This window comes from Schistocerca americana, unplaced genomic scaffold (genome assembly GCF_021461395.2).
Source record: "Schistocerca americana isolate TAMUIC-IGC-003095 unplaced genomic scaffold, iqSchAmer2.1 HiC_scaffold_18, whole genome shotgun sequence".
NCBI lineage: Eukaryota > Metazoa > Arthropoda > Insecta > Orthoptera > Acrididae > Schistocerca > Schistocerca americana.
This window is the reverse complement of record NW_025725884.1, coordinates 10796508-10817550: the sequence shown is the minus strand read 5'-3', so window position 1 is coordinate 10817550 and position 21043 is coordinate 10796508.

Here is a 21043-nt window from a genome sequence, read left to right as displayed (position 1 = left end):
GGGAGAACATTTATACATTCTATGTCGTGTAATGTAAGCGTGTAGTGGATGGGTAAATAAGAATTTGCCAAATCGCTTGTTTTCTTGGGCATGTAATTTCTTTGCATGGAATCAAACCTGATCCAATGAAAATGGAACCAGTGAGAAATTGTCCTGCACAAAAATGATGTAATCAACTGAAAATCTCTCAGTTTGTGCAATTTCTATCACAGTATTTATCCTCGATTTTTTTATCTTCACAAGTACATCTCCACTGGAAATGGAATAAGGAATATCAAGAAGCATTTGAGTTAATTAAAAACCAATTGCATGAGGCACCGATACTTCACCATCCTGACTGAAGCAAAAATTTCTACACTGGAACCGATTCAATTTATTCCTACTGCTAGCTTAGTACATTTAATCCACCACGGAAAATGAATGAGTATAGCAGTCTCTCTAAATAGCCACATTACAAGTATTTAGAAACATTCTAGAGAAACACTCCAGCACTTTGCCTTCTTTTCAATTGTAAATGTACTAAATCACAGTAATAGAGGGGAACAATGAAAGAAGTGCGCAAACATGTCATAGCAGTACTCAGGCAGCAGTAGCTAACTGCGACAGATGCAGCAACAGATAAGTAACCACATTTGTCATTTACGAGTTCCTAACCAGGAGCGAATTTTATTATATCATCTGTCTACTTGAATAGTTCAATTTCTTGACTTTCTGCGTGTAAATTTAACATCTAATAGCCACAGTTTTCGTGTTTTCATTTGCGTCAGAAAGTAAACTGATTTTGTGACATATTACAAGTTCCAGATCAGGGTCAACTTATTTAGTTTGACCTGAGTGCTTCGGTAGTTAGGTTTCTGAACATACGCGTATTACTAGACACAGTTTGTGTTTTTGGCAGGTTCTATAGTAGAATTGCACAGCATGTGCTGACAGTTTGTTTATCTGCATAGTTTAGTCTTCCATGGTCTTTTGTATGGACAGGGACTGTGATTGTTGTGTGTGAATGTGAGCCAAGTTGGTGACACTTCGCTCTCAGCTTCAGTTAGTGTTTTTGGCAGGTTCTATAGTAGAATTGCACAGCATGTGCTGACAGTTTGTTTATCTGCATAGTTTAGTCTTCCATGGTCTTTTGTATGGACAGGGACTGTGATTGTTGTATGCGGATGTGAGCCGAGTTGGTGACACTTCGCTCTCAGCTTCAGGCTGTGATGGATTCCGTTACAGAGCTTGAGGCTGCAGTGGATGGGCACCACTGTTGTGGGCCGGCCGTGGGGACACAACGGACGTCCAGCACGTCAGAGTCTTCTGATCAGTCCTCGCCAGTGGCCAACCCAGTTACTGCTCGCACTGAGGCTGACCCCTCACCTGTTGTCGAGTGGGAGGTTGCCCCGGGGCGAAGCACATGGTGAAAGACTTCCCAGGTGGCCACACATAATGCCTCTCCGGTTTGTCTGACAAACAGGTTCCAGGTTCTGTCTGTGGCTGACACTGTCACTGAGCCAGATGCTGTCACCTGTCCAGTTTCAGAGGAAACCACTCAGCCTCCAAGATCTGGGCAATCACAGAGGCTGAGATTATTGGTAGTTTGGAGCTCCAAGGTTAGGTGCATTATAGGGCCCCCTTAGGAACTTGGATGACAAGAATGGTAAGAAATCCAGTGTGCATTCCGTGTGCATACCGGGTGGAGTCACTCCAGATGTGGAAAGGGTACTCCCGGATGCCATGAAGAGCACGGCATGCAGCCAACTGCAGGTGGTTGCTCAAGTAGGTACCAATTACGCGTGTCACTTTCGATCAAAAGAGATTCTCTTTGGTTTCGAGCAGCTAACAGAAGTGGTAAAGGCTGCCATTCTTGCTTGCAAGATTAAAGCAGAGCTGACCATTTGCAGCATAGCCATCAGGGGCAATTCCAGACCTCTGGTACAGAGCTGAGTGAAGGGTCAGAATCAGAGGCTCAGACGGCTAGGCTGCTGATTCCTCGACTTGTGCCAAAGGGTGGTTGGGTTTCGGGTTCCACTGAATAGGTCAGGTGCCCACCACATACAGGTGGCGGATACACAGGTAGCAGGGTCTGTGTGGCGTCGACTGGGCAGTTTTTTACGTTAGAGGGTCTCGGGAAAAAAACACAAAAAGCACTTCAGTTACAAAGGGTGGAGGCTGAACACAGCAAAAATGTAGATACAGGAACCACTGGTATAACAGTTGTAAATTGTCGTAGCTGTGTTGGGAAAGTACCAGAGCTCCAAGCGCTAATAGAAAGCACTGATGCTTAAATTGTTATAGGCCCTGAAAACTGGCTAAAGCTGGATATAAGCTCAGCCAAAATTTTTGTGAAGAACCTAATGGTGTTCCAAAAGGATAGGCTAAACATGGTTGGCGGAGGCGTGTTTATTGCTGTCAGAAGTAGTTTAACTTGTCACGAAATTGAAGTAGATACATCCTGTGAATTAGTATGGGCAGAAGTCATTGTTGGCAAATGGAATAAAATAATAATTGTATCCTTTTACCGACCTCCCAATTCAGATGGCACAGTTTCTGAAAGGATCAAAGAAAACTTGAGTTTGATTTTAAACACATACCTGAATCATATGATAATAGTTGGTGGTGACTTTAATTTACCCTCGATATGTTGGTGAAAATACATGTTTAATTCTGGAGGTACGCATAAAATATCATCTGAAATTGTGCTAAACACATTCTCTGAAAATGATCTCGAGCAATTAGTTCATGAGCCCACGTGAATAGTAAACGGTTGTGAAAACACGCTTGACCTCTTAGCGAGAAATAATCCTGAGTTAATAACGAGCATAAAAACTGATTCAGGGATTAGTGAACACAGGACTGTTGTAGCAAGACTGAGTATTGTAATCCCCAAATCATCATTCTTGTGAAACACAACTAGCTCTCTATTCACATGAAGTGCTGAGTGCTATTGACAAGGGATTTCAGATTGATTCCATATTTCTGGATTTCCATAAGGCTTTTGACACTGTAGGTACTACACAAGCAGCTTGTAGTGAAATTGTGTGATTATGGAATATCATCTCAGTTATGTGACTGGATCTGTGATTTCCGTCAGAGAGGTCACAGTTCATTGTAATTGTAGGAAAGTCATAGAGTAAAACAGAAGTGATTTCTGGCATTCCCCAAGGTAGTGTTGTACGCCCTTTGCTGTTCCTTATCTATTTAAACAATTTGGGAGATAATCTGAGCGGCCGTCTTCAGTTGTTTGCGGATGATGCTGTCATTTATTGACTAATAAAGTCATCAGAAGATCAAAACAAACTGCAAAACGATTTAGAAAAAGAGGATCAGAATGGTTGGAAAAGTGGCAGTTGGCTCTGAATAATGAAAAGTGTGAGGTTATCCACATGAGTGCTAGAAGGAACTCATTAAACTTCAGTTACACGATAAATCAGTGTAATCTAAAAGCTGTAAATTCAACTAAATACCTAGGTATTACAATTATGAACAATTTAAATTGGAAGGAACACACAGAAAATTATGTAGGGAAGACTAACCAAAGACTGTGTTTTATTGGCAAGACACTTAGAAAATGTAACAGACCTACTAACAAGACTGCCGACACTATGCTTGTCCGCCCACTTTTAGAATACTGTTGCACAGTGTGGGATCCTCACCAGATAGCACTGACTGAGTACATCAAAAATCTTTAAAGAAAAGCAGCAGGTTTTGTATTATAGTGAAATATGGGAGAGAGTGTCACAGAAATGATATGAGATTTGGGATGGACATCATTAAAAGATAGGTGCTTTTCGTTGCGATAGAATCTTCTCACGAAATTCCAGTAACCAACTTCCTTCTCCGAATGTGAAAATATTTTGTTGACACCGACTTACATAGGGAGGATTGATCACCAAGATAAAATAAGGGAAATCAGAGCTCGTACGGAAAGATATAGGAGAATGAAGAACCTTCCACAACTAGGAACTGCTTCTATCATTAGCCATAAATTAATGGATTGAGTTAATGATTTATGATCACCTAACAACCATGTATGCAAACAAGATCTACACTAATCAATGTTCATGTACCCAAAATTCTGACACATTAAGTAAGAAATGTGCATAGAGTGGACATGCACGGATACATGCAACTGATGGAGAAAAATCTGTAGCCAATGGCTAGTGTAATGAAAATAGACAAGAGCCCCAATGAAGATGCACTAATATTAATAACTCAAGGCTTATTATGTTAAAAAAGTCACTTTACAATCAGACAGTATTGCGAAACTAACTTTAGGCACAGAAGTTGCTTACATAACAATGAATGACATCATCACTTATTAAACTAATGCTGTTCGAGTAACTGACCTTCAAGTTAACTCTTACACTGGGCTACTGGAGATTCAGCTGTATGTCCAGGAACCCGGTACCAGTTGCAAGTTGCCTAATTAATGCCTTCCAGGAACTACAAAAAAAATTTTGGATAATTATTGATGGACTTGAACACAACAAGACATTTTTAACATAAGACTACACATCTTAGCGAATAGGTATTGGCAAGTAGTACAGTGGGAAACAGTGTGCTTGCCAAGGCAGTGTAACTGATCATGTGTGCAAATACCCACACTTTATTTATTGAGTATTTCAGGATGAGTGCACTTACAGACTTCTGATGAACTTCAAGCATGTAAGGAAGAAAAAGTTTAGCAAATGATTGCACTTATGCTTTAAGTGGAACATTTAGCTCATTAACTTATTTGTAAACCAGTCAGAAGTTTAACTCTTGTGTACAACAGGGCATCAGAGTCTAAACAATTAGCAATTTACTGGTACCTGTACAATATCTGGATGGTAAGGTACTAAATTTTCACATATGAATGACAGGAACATGGAGATATCACTATAATTGGTGTACATACCAATGTCACAATGGTGTTGATATTGTGAATACAAAGAAATTATTGCAGTAACTTGTGAACAACAAAAAAGTTTGTTGTAATAGAATAAAGGTGACATGTATACTTTCTTATTAACAGCACATGCACTCTGAACATATTTATGAACAAACCATTGTACTATTACCTATTGTGTTTCAATAACATTCTTCATCACTGTAATACTGAATTTATAAGGGAAACATGGAAGTCGATAACTGACAACTCCAAACTGGGGTAACATTTCCACAAAAATATCTAAACTGATAATCGTATGGACATCACAGAATAATGATGTATTTGTATTATTGCAGATTTATATCCATTAGGTAAGACTAAAGCAAAGCTTCCTAAGTGCAAGCATTTTTTTTTCACTGCCAGGTAATGAACTACTTGCAAAACAAAGTTTCAAGAATTTACAAAACCCTTACAAAAACTTTCTTCACTACATTGGCAACAAAATAAGCTTTACTGCAAACAACAAGCTTCCAAGGAATCCAATTGACCAGTTGGCATCATGACAAGAAACGAACTCACACACAAAATTAATATAAAATTTCGATCTGTGTAGTAATATTTATAACACTTGTATCAAGTGGAATGATGTCCATAATAGATATAAAGGAAACTGACTACTGAGCATCAGTAAGTCTACACTCGACACATGCCATCCATCTGCTCACTAAAAATCCAGAGTGTTTCACAATTCCTATTACAGAGAGGTTCCAGAGCAAACTCTATCCACCAGGTTTCATTACTGAACCCATGTCTGGAAATGTACAAAGTCCCTTCTTCAACTCTTACACACCTGTAACAGGAATTCTGACATGCCCTGGGTACAGAAAGAAAACCCTGTAGCAATTTTACAACAGATTCCATAGTTTACATTAAGTGCATGTAACACCAATGAAAATATCCCAAGAGCATATGGTATTTATGACTACATAAATAAATGACCAAAATAGTGACTTTATCATTTCTTTTATCCATGTAATTCTGAAGTTATGGTAGTATCTGGGAAACCGTTTACTGAGGAGGTACTCTTTTGTGAGGAAGTACAGCAGTACCTCATATACTTTCAACAATGCTCAACTATAAAGTCCTGTCCTCATTTTCATTTCAGTCTTCTCCAAACACCTGGCACCTCCAAATTATTTTTGTGTGCATCAGGAATGTCCAGCCTTTTGCACAACTTCACAGAAATTTAATAATGCTAATCCACAGCATGGTCATCACTGTTCTGATACAAGCATGGCTAAAGGTTTCTCCAGCCACATTGTGGAGATACTAAGTAGTATCACAACTACTTCCTCTTCCTCTTGTTCTTGTTCTTGTTCTTCAATACCCGAACAGGTCCTCCCCAATCAGAGAGAAGATTAAATAAGGAAAATGAAAGACACCCTCTGGCCTCGTAACCTAATACCATCGGGGTCGAAAAGATCAAGAGTTGGTCAAGAGAGACCTACAGAAAAGAAAACAGAATACGTCTGACACACGTAAGTGGAAGCAATGTCAGACGTTTCTAAAAAGAAGATAGTGAGACACATATGACTGTTCTGTTTATGGCAAGTGGTACCTGAACATATTTAAAACCAAAGTAATGTCAAATTTAATATGTGAGATTCACATGTTTATGCTGAGCTAACAAGTTGACACAATACCATGTATTCTAACATCACAAGTATATTCTTTGGATATAACACAATTAACAATGGGTAAATATACAAAAGTGAAACATTAAATGATTCAAAAATGTAACAGCACTTTATGCACTGATATATGCTGTTAGATATTCCTTCCAAGTACCTGGTACCTTGCTGATATTAAATTTTTTAAACTGTAATACTTGCAACATAGAAACATTAATGAAATGTAACATCTAACAAGCCTCTGTAGTCACTACAGAGAGATATAATATTAAATACTAAGTGTTAAAAGAAATTTCTTGACATCTATTACACTTGAAGTAGCTATTCAGATTGTTTGAGCTAATCATAATACACAAGTTAGTACATTCCATATTACTAATCTGGAACATTCGATTGTCTAAAATGCTGACTTAATTATATGAGGGGTGTTCAGTAAGTAACGCAATAATTTTTCTGAAAGCAGGTTGGCTTTATTCAGGATCCCATTACACCATATTATTTCCTATGATCTTTGATACAAAACCTGAGTTTTCAGCACAATTTCTGTTCAATTTGATGGCCTTACGTCACCTTACTGGGAGGGCTTGTATGCCTCATGACACCATTCTACTAATTGATGACAGCACCATCTTGTTGCATCAACAACTGCCCCCATCATCCACACACTGCTTTCTGCAGAGTGCAGAATGGACAGTTCTTCCTTGTCTACCCAACAGTCTGGACATCGCACCATCTGGATTTTGTCTCTTTGTCCCAATGAAGTATGTGTGCTCCTCTCAGGTGTGCAGATTTGGTGAGGTCTTGCAATGTCACGGAGAAGAAGAGTTCATTTCCATTTTTGTGGTGACGTACATGCTGAAGTTGTTTCTTCAACTTCATGATGGTAGTGCAAAACACTACACCATGATGGAGGTAATCACACAGAATAACAACTTCAAAATTCCAGAAGACCACCACCATGACTTCACTGGTTGAGGATGCAGCTTTGAACTTTTTCTTCAGAGCAGGTGATGTGGTGCCACTCTGTGGATTGCTGTCTTGTTTCTCAGTTCAGAGTGTTTCACCGTCTGACAATGTTTGACAAAAATTATCACTTTAACCCTTGTAATGTGCAGACAGTTTGGCACAGGTGGTCATTTGTTGGTCTTTACAGTCTCCAGTTTGGCGGGGCACACCTTTGAGTACCCTAACTGGTGGATGAGTGTGTCTGCACTAACAACAGAGACGTCCAGCTGAGCAGCAAGGTGTTCCATCCTTCGCGATTGCCAGATCACAATCAGAGTGTTCGCATGTTCCAACATTGCAGAATCACAACTGTGTGCAAATGGCATACTTCTTTTTTCCACAACCAGGTCTCTGTAGATATTCTGCAAGTGCCTATGAATATCTGTGATGGTCTGCTTTTGCACTGAAAACTCAACAGGTCCCTGCTTGCAATACACCTCTGTTATAGACGCAATTTTTAAGGCACAAATAGTGCTGCCACTTATTGCAACTTTGTGGAATATTCCTTCTTCAGCCCCTATAGCTTTATCATATCCGAAGATGTTAAATGCAGAATTTTTCGAAGTGACATTGGCCGAGAATAGAAATATGTTGCATTACTTATTGAATGCCCCTCCTACATTGTGTTACAAATGCAGACTGTCATTATGTAGAAAATCATCATATAGAAATATCAAAGTTGAGAGATACTACAATTTTGGGTAAACATATTGCTATTGTGGTAATGATATAAATGTGCGCAGGTAACAATTTAACCATGGCAAAATATCGTAATTCCCTGTACACACAGGTTACCTAACACAAAGTGAATATAACTTGCCATAAATTCCTCTGTGTGTTTGTAAATTATTTATTCATAAAAAACATACTTTAGCATAAAATTTAAAAAGTAATGACAATCACATATTTACAATGTCATTAACAAATTCACATCTGCAGTTATTCCTTCTTGACCAGCAGTTATTGTAGCCACATTTGATTATATGCAGATCCACAGCCTCCATATATGATAATCATTTTGTAAAAGAAAATACTGTCCATGAACTGCTTCTTCAAGTTGTAATGCATGTAACAGTGTAACAGACAACTAATATTCGGATTATTAGGACAATGGCAGAATACATTTCAGCAAACACATGTATCCATTACTTATCTGTGAAGTACATTTAGAAGAGTAACCTATAACTGAAATTTTTAATAATACTTTGTAATCATTTAGTGTGTATATTATTGTTACATCTGCATAAGAGAATTTCTAGCATGAGTGATGAGCCACATTATTATAAAAATACGCTCAAATTATGATGCATAATAAATATCTTCCGTATAAATCATATTCAGTATGTTTAAAGACTCAAACTACAAGGTATAAAACAACTTCATACTTCTGACTGCTTTAGAAATGCACAACTATGTTATGACATTAAGCATTTACGAGAGGTTTGAAATTATGTTTGAAGTTTTTTGGAAATCACATAGTGCTCTCATTATGAAACATGGGATATATGCAGTGGGTATAATTTGTGCAACTTGAGCTACACTGCTGCAAGACATATATGCACTGTTTCTGACTGTAATACTCATCCTACAGGGTTAAGCTTTTGTTATAAGTGCTAAGCCCCGTGGGATTAGCCGAGCGGTCTAAGGCGCTGCAGTCATGCACTGTGCGGCTGGTCCCGGCGGAGGTTCGAGTCCTCCCTCGGGCATGGGTGTGTGTTTGTCCTTAGGATAATTTAGGTTAAGTAGTGTGTAAGCTTAGGGACTGATGACTTAGCAGTTAAGTCCTACAAGATTTCAAACACATTTGAACATTTTACATGTACTAAATCATGGCAGGAATTTAAATTCACCCCACATCTGTACGAAATATTGAAAATTAAAGAAAGCACTTATATAGGCTACATGCAACAGGCACTGTTTGTCATGAACCCGATTAGTCACTTAGTAATACACCCAGAACAGTGTTTGGGTAAAGTAACACCTTCTGTCCTTCTGAGTCCTTCAGTGTCTCTGGTTTATGCTAAGATCTGCCTGCAGTAGTCAATGGTGCCCAGTGGAAATATACCATGTTTACAGATGACACCATCATTGTAACAGAATATCTGTCTAACACAATCTCCAATGACATTTCACCAAAATTCTGTAGCAGGTTTGTTAACTCCCTTCCTGCCAAGCTAAACACAATAAATTTTATGTAATTTACATAAAGTCATGAAAAGCCAGACAAACACTCAGTGACACTGAATAACCAGCACATAATCAGTTTGATTAAGGAAGAGTTCCCCCAGGACATATTTCTATCACCTATCATCTCCCTACTGAGCAGTGAAAATAATCATATATAGAATGAGTCCATCAACCTCCCATTGCAAGTAATTTAGCCAGCTGAGATAACTGACTACTGCTTCTCAACACTGATTTTCTCTAATGTATCGTGTTCCTGGAGACTGGATCCTTGGTGACAGAACTCAAAAATTCACAGGTGTGCCACTAGAAAAAAGAATTACATACACTGTCTCTGCTGCAGAGAGATGCTATGTATGCTGCTGTAAACATTTTTGATCTCCTTGCCACTGAGCTCAAACTCTTATGGAATAGTAAATCTCTTTTAAAAACTAAATGTCCTGACTTTACCTTGAATCAATATGTTGTACAATATGTTTATAAACAAGTTATCCAACGTAAAATATATTTTTATTAACCTTTTTTCAGTTACTTGTTACTATTTCAGGGGTCAATGCAGCTTCACAAGCACACATGTCAACCTCAAAGGACCCTACATGTGATCCCTGAGTGGCACTAAAAAAGAAACACAAGTGGCTAATCTCCCAACTACATGAGAAGTACATACCAGTCAGGGAACGAATGACTCATCATCACATCAAGAGCTCTTTACCAGGGCCAAAGATCTACAGAAGTGGGACCAAGTAATAAAACACGTCAACTGAACATTGAAGCATTAGTTGCACCAAAGGCCAAATTCTAGGAAAGATACTGTTTAAGCACATTATCAACATGGTTGTCCAAAAATGATCTCCGTTATTTGTATGACTTCAGCTACGTGCAAGGGTAAAGTAGCTAGGAAGTGCTGTCGTCGTTACAAAGTACCACTGTACCTAATGAAGGGAAAAGTACCTATACATCTTCAAATCTAATATCCCTTACAGCATCAATGTGCAAGAGCACGTGGCAAAGGTCAGTAGAGGTTGTGGGTGAGTGTTAGTGTGAACTGAAATCCACCGGCAATTCACTCACTGCGATGAAGCATCAAATGGAATAAATAAAGAGTTTCTACTGCATGAGATTAATGCAGCATTAACTGAAGTACAGACTAACATTGATAATGCACCTCAAATAATTGTAGATAATGGAACTTTCATGACAATCAAAAGAGGGCACAGGATGTATGCCTTGGTTGGGTTCAAACAGTTCAAACATCTATTTCAGAGACATTAAACAAATAGGGCAAAATATACACATGTGTTAGACACATGAAATGTTAAGCACATATATGGGTCATTTGTGTAATCAAAAATTACTCCAAAGGTGAAGAATTTTAAACCATGTGCCTGTGGAAATTCTGGCCATTGTTTTTGCACTCTGTCTCTGGCATATGTTGGAATTTTTGATTTTTAATCCCGTTGTTTTGCACAAAACCAAACTTTAAGAACAAGGCATAACATGAGAAGTTGTGATTCAGTAAACTAATTGAAGTTTTGGAAACGGGCTGCTCCGAAACTGAAGTTGTTGGAAATGGGTCACAAGTCACAACGAACACTACCAAGTGCAAACCTGTCACTGAAGTGAAAGAAGATTTATAGAGGGAGGTAAAAATAGATTGATAAATACATTTTAATGCCTTTCATGGAAGTCCAAGTATGCTGGATTATGGTCGCAACATCTATTTTGGTGAGGAGGACGGGAGCTTTTACAGAAATCTACCTCCATGCATTTTCAGTATTTCCTGTTAACAATTTGCGTATTGCCACTGTTTTAAAAAAATTGAAGTGAACACATTAAGGATAAAGGGTACTTAAAAAATTTCGATTTTTCCACAATATATACAATATATATATAGGGTTTAAAATGAAAAATTACCAATATATAGCAAATTTCAAAGTTACAATAATGTATGAAGTCATGCCTACTTTATTTCTGTTGCAGAAACCAGTATTATTTCGAAAAGAACTGATAACTTTCTGTTTCCAGTGATGATACATTGTATATGTTGTAACAGTGCAGGTTTCTAGTGTCCATAAATGATTATCTTTGCTAGTATTTACTTTTGTTTTGCTGAAGCAATTTGTTCATGTGTTACTGAATGTTTGTTGCCCAAGTACTACATATATTTGTGGAAGTATATATCATTTAGTGTGCAATAAATGCAAACTATGCCACGCATCAAGAAATTCAATAAAAGGAAATTCCATGGTAACCAGTTCACAAGCAAAGGAAGCCACACTATTGAAAGTAACGCACGTATCATCTCCTGCCAATCCTACTGCTGATTCAAATTTTTGTGTTAACAGTGACACTGTTTGTAGTGGATTTGTTGTTGTTGATGTGGGCACCTTATCTGCTTTGATAAAGGAAGTGGTGAAATGTAAGCAATGTGATGGTATAGGCTGTCTGGAAATAACTGAACAACAAACTAGCAGGAAGGGTTTAGCATCAAAAGTAGTTTTTCTGTGTAGATCCTGCAATAAATCTCGAAAATGACTTCAAACATTGTGTGTAATTCAATGTGATTTTGAAGTTGGTGTATGCATGTGTGCAATACGAAAAGTGAAAAAGGCTATCAAGTGTTTTGTAGTTTGATGGACCTTCCCCCTCCTCACACTAGGAACAACAAGTACATAAAACACTTTTAGGTGCCTTGACTGTTGTGTCAAAAGCATCTATGAAATGTGCAGTGGAAGAAACTGTAAATATTATTGGAACAAGGGACATTGTTGTTGCATTTGACGGAACATGAAAACATAGAGGACAAGTGGTACTTCTCTAGAGAATGGAAAAGTTGTTGATGTTGAGTGCTTATCTAAGTACTGCCATACCTGCCATGGTAACACTGGAGGACATATTGAACATCAGTGATCCAAGAATTATGATGGTTACACAGGAGGTATGGAGGAGGGTGGTGGAGCTCTTAAAATATTTCTGAGGTCGATTCCCATTTATAATGTTATATACATGAAGTACCTAGGCAATGGGGACTCTAAAGCTTTCAATAAAATTAATGAGTTCAGTGTTTATGGTGATACCTTGGTAAAGAAACTTGAGTGTTGTAGACATGTACAAAAGAGGATGGGTGCTAGATTGAGGAAGCTACAAAGAGAAATGACAGGAAAGTTGTTATCAGATGGATGATCTCTGTCTGGCTGAGGCAGATCAACAGAAACTGGAATAGATCTACTTCAGAGTTACTATGGACGGGCTATTATATGAACTGCACCTCTTCTTTTTTTTTTGTCGTTTTAGGGCACACAACTACAATGGTCATTAGCGCCCATACTAAGTTAGGAATGCACCGTGAGGCACAAGGTTAAAACAGCAACTAAAAGGGACAACACTACATAGGACGTAGTAACAGCCATAGGATTAAAAGAAACAGCATAATCAAATGTCCTTAGGCAGGTTTGTCAAGTTGATAAAACAAAGAATGCGAGCAGCTGCTCCTGGGTCATCTGCTAAAATGGCATCCAGAGTACATGGCAGGCCAAGATCAAGACGCAAAGTATTAAAATCGGGACAGGACGTTAAAATGTGGTGGACCGTCACCAGCTGCCCACATGGGCAGAACGGTGCCGGCGCAGCCGTCAGCAGATGGTGATGGCTGAATCAGCAGTGTCCAATTCGTAACCGGGCCAAAACGACCTCCTCCCACCGAGAAGGGCGGGAGGAGGACGTCCAAGCCGCGGGAAGAGGTTTCAAGGCCCGAAGCTTGTTGTCCATAAGTGCAGCCCAATCGGCATGCCACAGCGATAAAATGCGCCGACAAATGACCTTGCTACAATCTGATGAAGGGACACAACAAGAAGCTGTCCGAGGCTGGAGGACTGCAGCCTTGGCCACAGCATCTGCAGCTTCATTCCCAGGGATACCGACATGGCCAGGAACCCACATAAAGCTAACCGGAGAACCGTCGTCCACCAGCTGCTGAAGAGAGCATTGGATCCGGTACACAAAAGGGTGAACCGGATACGAATCACTGAGGCTCTGGATGGCCCTCAGGGAATCGGAGCAGATGACATAAGCAGAATGTCGGTGGCAGCAGATGTAAAGAACAGCTTGGTAGAGGACAAAGAGTTCAGCTGTGAAGACCAAACAATGGCCATGGAGCTAGTATTTGAAACTTAGTGCCCCGACAATAAAAGAACACCCGACCCCATCATTGGTCTTAGAGCCATCTGTGTAAATGAAGGTCATATTAATGAACTTCAAACGAAGTTCGAGAAAACGGGAATGGTATACCCAACCGGGGGTAGCCTCCTTTGGGAGCGAGCTGAGGTCAAGGTGAACGCGAACACGAGCCTGGAGCCATGGTGCCGTGTGGCTGTCGCCGACTCTAATGGTTGCAGGGAGTGAAAAATCAAGGTGGTGAAGGAGGCGACGAAAGCGAACTCCAGGGGGTAGCAGGGCAGAGACATACAACCCATATTGATGGTCGTATGAAGAAGGAAACCTTTACCCGCAGGAGAAAGGTTCTTCAGCATCTGCATATGAATAGAATCTGGCCCTGGAGTGGAGGGCCATGACCGGGCAAGTGCATTTTCGAGTTCCCGCATGGTGAATGGGGCATTATAACTTTTACGATTCGAGGAGCAGAAGTTAGGTGGCCTAGCCTCCTCTGCCTGTTTGCGGGGGAGGAAGGCAGGGCGGTAATGAGTGGAGCTCGAAACCTCTGTGAAAAAGCGGCCGAAGGGATTGGAGACATCCTCAGGGGCCACAAGGACATCATTCGCGACCGTCAAGCCAGAAACTAGTGAGTGGACCTTAGTGCCAGATAGCCGGCACAAGCTACACCAGACAACAGAAGAAGGAGTAAAACTGTTGAAGGTGCTTGTGAAAGCAGCCCAGCTGGCTTTCTTGCTTTCTTTAATAATACGACGACACTGCACACGTAATCGTTTATAATTGATACAATTCGTCATTGTAGGGTGGCGTTTAAAGGTGCGTAAAGCACGTCGATGAGCACGTAAAGCGCCTCTACATGCTGCAGTCCACCAGGGGACCGGTACGCGACGTGGAGAAGAAGTAGTGTGAGGGATGGAATATTCAGCAGCAGTGAGAATGACTTCCGTGAGGTGTGCGACCTGACTATCGCAGCTTGTGAAGGTTTGATCCTGAAAGGTCGCCCTTGAAGAGAAGAGCCCGCAGTCTGCTTTGGATATGTTCCAACTAGTTGAGCATGGAGAGGGGGTATGATGCAGGAGATGGATAACACACGGGAAGTGGTCACTCGAATATGTATCAGAAAATGCATACCACTCAAACCGGTGAGCAAGTTGGCTAGTACATATAGAGAAGTCTAAATGGGAATAGGTGTGAGATGTGTCCGAAAGAAAAGTAGGGGTGCCAGTGTTGAGGCAGACAAGATTGAGCTGGTTGAAAAGGTCTGCCAACAGTGAGCCCCTCGGGCAGGATGCTGGAGAGCCCCAAAGGGGACGGTGGGCATTGAAGTCTCCAGTTAACAAAAATGGTGCAGGAAGCTGAGCAATAATTTGCATCTTGTCTGCCCTGGTAACGGCAGATGACGATGGAGTGTAAACAGTACAAATGGAAAATGTAAAAGTGGGGAGAGTAATTCGGACGGCAACTGCCTGCAGGCCGGTGTGCAATGTGATGGGATCGTAGTAAATATCATCCTGGACCAGCAACATAGCCCCTCCATCAGCCGGAATACTTGCCACAGGGGGTAGGTCAAAACGCACAGAGGTGTAGTGTGCCAAGGCAATTTGATCGCATGGGCGTAGCTTCGTTTCCTGGAGGGCTGCGACGAGCGGACGGTGCAAGCAGAGCAGCAACTTTAAGTCCTCTCGGTTGGAGCAAATGCTGCGAATATTCCAGTGAATAAGTGCCATCGTGAGAAGAAAAGGAAGATGAAAGAAAGGGTCACCTCAAAGGCCACTGAGGGCCTGGCTTCAAGCGAGCACTGCCGCAGCTATCAGTAGGCGGACAGTCATCGTCCATTGGTTCTATAGGTTCATCGGCCATCTTGTTAAGATGGCCAGGAGGGGGAGCTTGCTCTGCAAGTGAACGGCCAGATGTTTAGCTACCAGCGGTGCGACCAGGCAAAACAGATGACGGCCTGGGGCACAACCGCTGGGTGGCGCAGGAGAAGATCTGCGACGTGGCGGAGAAGGAGAACTGTGCTTCCTATGAGCCTTCTTGGAAGGTCATTTAGTGGAAATACTGGCCGATGGCTGGGCGTTCAAGGTACGTAGGACGTCTGCACGGGATGGTTCCTTCTTGAAGGCCCGTGCATCTGACTTCTGGGTCTTCGTCTTGCCAGAAGCTGATGAAGGTGCTTGTATCTGAGGGGTGACGGGAGGAAGAGGAGACGTCGACCGGGCGATCTTAGCACTGGCCGAACGGACGACCATAGTGCTGAAGGTCAGATCACATGTCTGCTTCGCCACCTCCCTGATAGTCTGAGGAGAGGTGAGGACAGTACTGTATTTCCCTGCTGGGAGCAGCGTGGGCTTCCTACTAGCAAATAGCTTGTGAGCAGCCGAGGTGGACACTTTCTCTTTGACCTGAATTTCCTGTATACAGCGTTCTTCCTTGTAGATGGGGCAGTCGCGGGAGGACGCTGCATGGTCACCCTGACAGTTCACACAACGAGGAGACGGAGGTGAACAGTCACCCTCATGGGCATCCCTGCCACAAGTGACACATTAAGCCGCATTGGAACAAGACTGGTGAGTGTGATTAAAACAATGACACTGGTAGCAGCGCGTAGGTGTCGGGACATAGGGGCGAACAGAAATAACCTCGTAGCCCGTTTTGATGTGTGACGGCGACTGAATACTAGGGAACGTGTACAGGAGTGTGGCCTGAAGCAGTTTTTGTGCCTGAAAGGCGCTCTCAGTTTCTAGTAACAATGTACCGTTATGCAACCTGGTACAAGACTTGACAGATCCGGCTATGGCATCTACGCCCTTCTGGATAACGAAAGGGTTGACAGAGGAAAAATCCTTTCCGTCCTCAGATCGAGAAACTACGAGGAACTGTGGGGCAGGCGGTAATACTTTTGTCACTGGTGGCTGGTCAAGTTTCCGTTTTTGGGCAGAAGTCAAGAGAGAACAAGAAGAGAAATCCATTGCAGAGAAATCCCCCATGATTGCCAGCGTCTCCGATGGCGTGCTCCTTCCTTGTGGGGACCCTCTCAGAGGGCACTCCCGCCTTAGGTGAATGTTTACACCTCAGGTCACACCTCCTGAGAAATGGACGGAGGGACCAATCGGCATGGTCGGAAGGTGTCAGCTCAGGCAATCACCCCTCCCTGGGCCTGGCCTTTACCAGGGGATACGTGTGTGCCTTACTTGTCTACCCAGGGCAGGGAATTACGCGTTACTCCGTCACCGGATACGCGTGTGAATGCATGGGTCGGCCTTCAGGCATACACAGGGAGGAAGGAAGAAGAGGAAAAAGAAGGAACAGAGGGAGAGAAAGGACAGACTGTCTCTAACGCCGAGGCGGAGACCAGAGAAGGCAAGGAGAAGAAGGCAAGGAGAAGAAGGCAAGGAGAAGAAGGCAAGGAGAAGAAGGCAAGGAGAAGAAGGCAAGGAGAAGAAGGCAAGGAGAAGAAGGCAAGGAGAAGAAGGCAAGGAGATGAAGGCAAGGGAAAGAGTAAGTAAGACAGTGAGATGGAGAAGAACAATGAAAGGAGCCAACCAAAGGAAGGAAGAAACCAGAAGAAGTGAAAACCAAAATGACCGCAAATATAGGTCATGGAACCGTCTGTCTCCGGACGCAGATGTTAACTACCCCCTTGAGGGGGAGGGACTCCTTTTAATCGCCTCTTACGACAGGCAGGAATACCTCGGGCCTATTCTAACCCCCTGACCTGCAGGGGGGATGTAGAACTGTGTTACCAATGAATCTCCACCTAAGCATGGAGGCTCTTTTCTATAAGAAGGATTCATCATGTTCATTTAGTTGGACTCCCTTCTCACTGCACCTGTAAGATGCAGCCACTCAATAAAACGTTTATGTGACTGCAGAAATCTGGCAATGACTTTGAGCGCACAATTTACCACTAGCACTAACTAATGTTGCAGAAATCTGTGGTCCAATCTATATGAAAGTTCAGGATGTGGAACAGGTGCTTCTGGATTCCGTGATGACCAGAGGTTTCAGCCGATTACAAATGGTGTCTTATGTCGGTACTAACACTGAACTGATCCAAAGTGACACACAGAGTGTGTCTGCTTTTGGGCAGCTAGCTGATGTGATAGAGATTGCCAGTCTTGTTATTTGAATGTGGAGCTCACTATCAATAGCATCATGACAGAATTAACCATGTTCCTTCGAAACATACCATCAATTCAGCTCTGTATCAGGGGCTACAAAAGTCCTGCACCCAGTCTGCAGACTCCCTGGCTTGCACCTTATGGTGGTGTGTTTCCTGGGTTATGTTTAATATGTCAGGGGACCACTACACACAGAAGATGACTACTCGGATAGTGGGGGCCGTGAGGAGGTGACTGGCCAGCTTCTTACATTAAAGGGTCTCAGTAAGCTATAGAAAGGGTGACAGTTTAAAAGAGTTCAGGGCAAAAACAGGATGAAGGTAGTTTCAGATGCAGTTTGTATTGTAATTGTAAATTGTTGCTGCTGTGTTAGGAAAGATTCAGAGCTCCAATCACTAATAGAAAGCACTGAGGCTCCAATTATTTTAGGTATGCAAACATGGCTAAACCACAAGTAATTTCAGCAAAACTCTTACTGAACTGTGTTCATTAAGAATTGATTAAATACAGTCAGTTGTAGAATGTTTATTACTGTCAGTAGTAATTTACCTTGAAGAGAAATTTATGTGGACAGTTCTTGTGAATTAGTATGGATAGGTTGTGTTTGACAACTCAAAGAAAATTAATAATTACATAGCTCATTTTACCAACCACCTGAATGAGATGCTGAACAGCTCAAAGAAGTGTTCATTCATTACAAATAGGTACCCCAAGTCACACAATTACAGATGGTGTCAACTTAAATCTACCTTCCATATTTTGGCTAAAATACATGTCGGAAGTTGACTGTAGGTATGTCATCTGAGATTATACCCAAAGGTTTCTCAAAGTAGTATTTACATCAATAATTATTAGTTCAGATGCCCACTTTAAGTGTAAATTGTTGCAAAAGCATAATTGACTACCTGGCAACAAATAATCCTGAGCAAATAGGGAGCATTATGACAGATATATGGGTTAGTGTCTTCACTACATTGGCAACAAAATAAGCTTTACTTCAAACAACAAGCTTCTAAAGAAAACAATTGACCAATTGGCAACATGACAAGAAATGAACTATCACACAAAATTAATATAAAATTTCTATCTGTGTAGTAATATTTATAACACTTGTATCAAGTGGAATGATGTCTGTAATAGATATAAAGGAAATTGACTATTGAGCATCAGTTAGTCTACACTCAACACATGCCATCCATCTGCTCACTAAAAATCCAGAGTGTTGCACAATTCCTATTACAGAGAGGTTCCAGAGAAAACTTTATCCACCAGGTTTCATTAATAAACCCATGTCTGGAAATGTACAAAGTCCCTTCTACAACCCTTACACACCTGTAATAGGAATTCTGACATGCCCTTGGTACAGCAAGAGAAAACTGTAGTAATATTACACCAGATTGCATAGTTTACATTAAATGTATGTAATACCAATGAAAATATCCCAAGAGCATATGGTATTTATGACTACATAAATAAATGACCAAAATAGTGACTTTATCATTTCTTTTATCCATGTAATTCTGAAATCATGGTAGTATCTGGGAAACTGTTTGCTGAGGAGGTACTCTTTTGTGAGGAGGTACAGCAGTACCTCATATACTTTCAACAATGCTCAACCACAAAGTCCTGTCCTCATTTTCATTTCAGTCTTCTCCAAACATCTGGCACCTCCAAATTACTTTCTGTCCGTCAGGAATATCCATCCTTTTGCACAATTTAACAGAAATTTAATAATGTTCCTCCACAGCATGGTCATCACTCCATTCTGATACAAGCATTGCTAAAGGTTCTCTAGACACATTGTGGAGATGCAAAATAGTATCACAACTACTTCCTCCAAAGGTCCCGAGTTAGAGTCTCGGTCCGGCACACAGTTTTAATTTGCCAGGAAGTTTCAGAGCCTCGAAGTGTTGACAGTTCCTGTTGGATATGGATGTGTGGCAACAGTTATGAACTACCTTACATTACAGGACATGATTTTTTACAAAATAGGTATCTTGAACCTAGTGCATTGGAGGGATGATTGTTTCAATGCTCGTGGTGAGTTTGCCCAATTGGCATTCTGAAGCTGGACTGTATGTCCTTCTAATGGAAACTTTTTATCACCCGTTATTTTGTATGTATTTAAGTATTTAGGTGTGTGTGTGTGTGTGTGTGTGTGTGTGTGTGTGTGTGTGTGTGTGTGTGTGTGTGTAAGAGGGAGTGAGGGAGGAAAAAAGAAAGAAAGAACGAAAGAAAGAAAGGAAGGAAGGAAGGAAGGAAGGAAGGAAGGAAGGGAAGAAGATCCTCAAACACCGAAGTGGAGGAAGGATAGTGGAAGGGGAATGGGGAAACAAAAAAAAGAACGTACAACAATGGAGAGACTCTCCTGATATCTGCCACGAAATATGCAGAACATTTTTTCCAGAAACATCCCAGACATGTTGCCAAAGGCAGGGGAAGAAGTATGGCAAGAGGATATACATGCAGCATGTAAGGCTTGGGCCTTATGGTAGCCAAGCATGAACTCACCAAAGAACTGCGATCCCCCTGGATTAACTCTAGGAAGTGACGGTAGTACCCATTACATTTCTATTGAATAAGCATAACGTGTGTATCCAAATGGGAGCAAATGATGTGGAGCCCATCACATCAGTGGGTCACCATTCATCACCAAAGGCGTCTGGGTGAGATCCATAAATAAGAGGCCAGATTCACATTGGGAGTGGGAAGATAACACCCCCAGCAGCACTGGAGGCTTTTGTCCTGAGACTCCTCCTCCTCCTCCTCCTCCTCCTCCTCCTCCTCCTCAGGATGAGGATGTCCGGGCACTGAGGTAGAGCAGCATTCTACAAGATCCATAATTGAAAGACAGTGGGAGGACTTTGAGGCACACAGACTGTGTGTCACATGGTCGTGGCAGCAGGCCTCTTGCCTGAGACACACCACAGGGGAAGGGTTCTGGGAGGGAGCCTCGTTACCAGCAGTTGCTGAAGAAGAGCGCCACTACTTCAGCTGGGTTTGGGGAGAGGAGA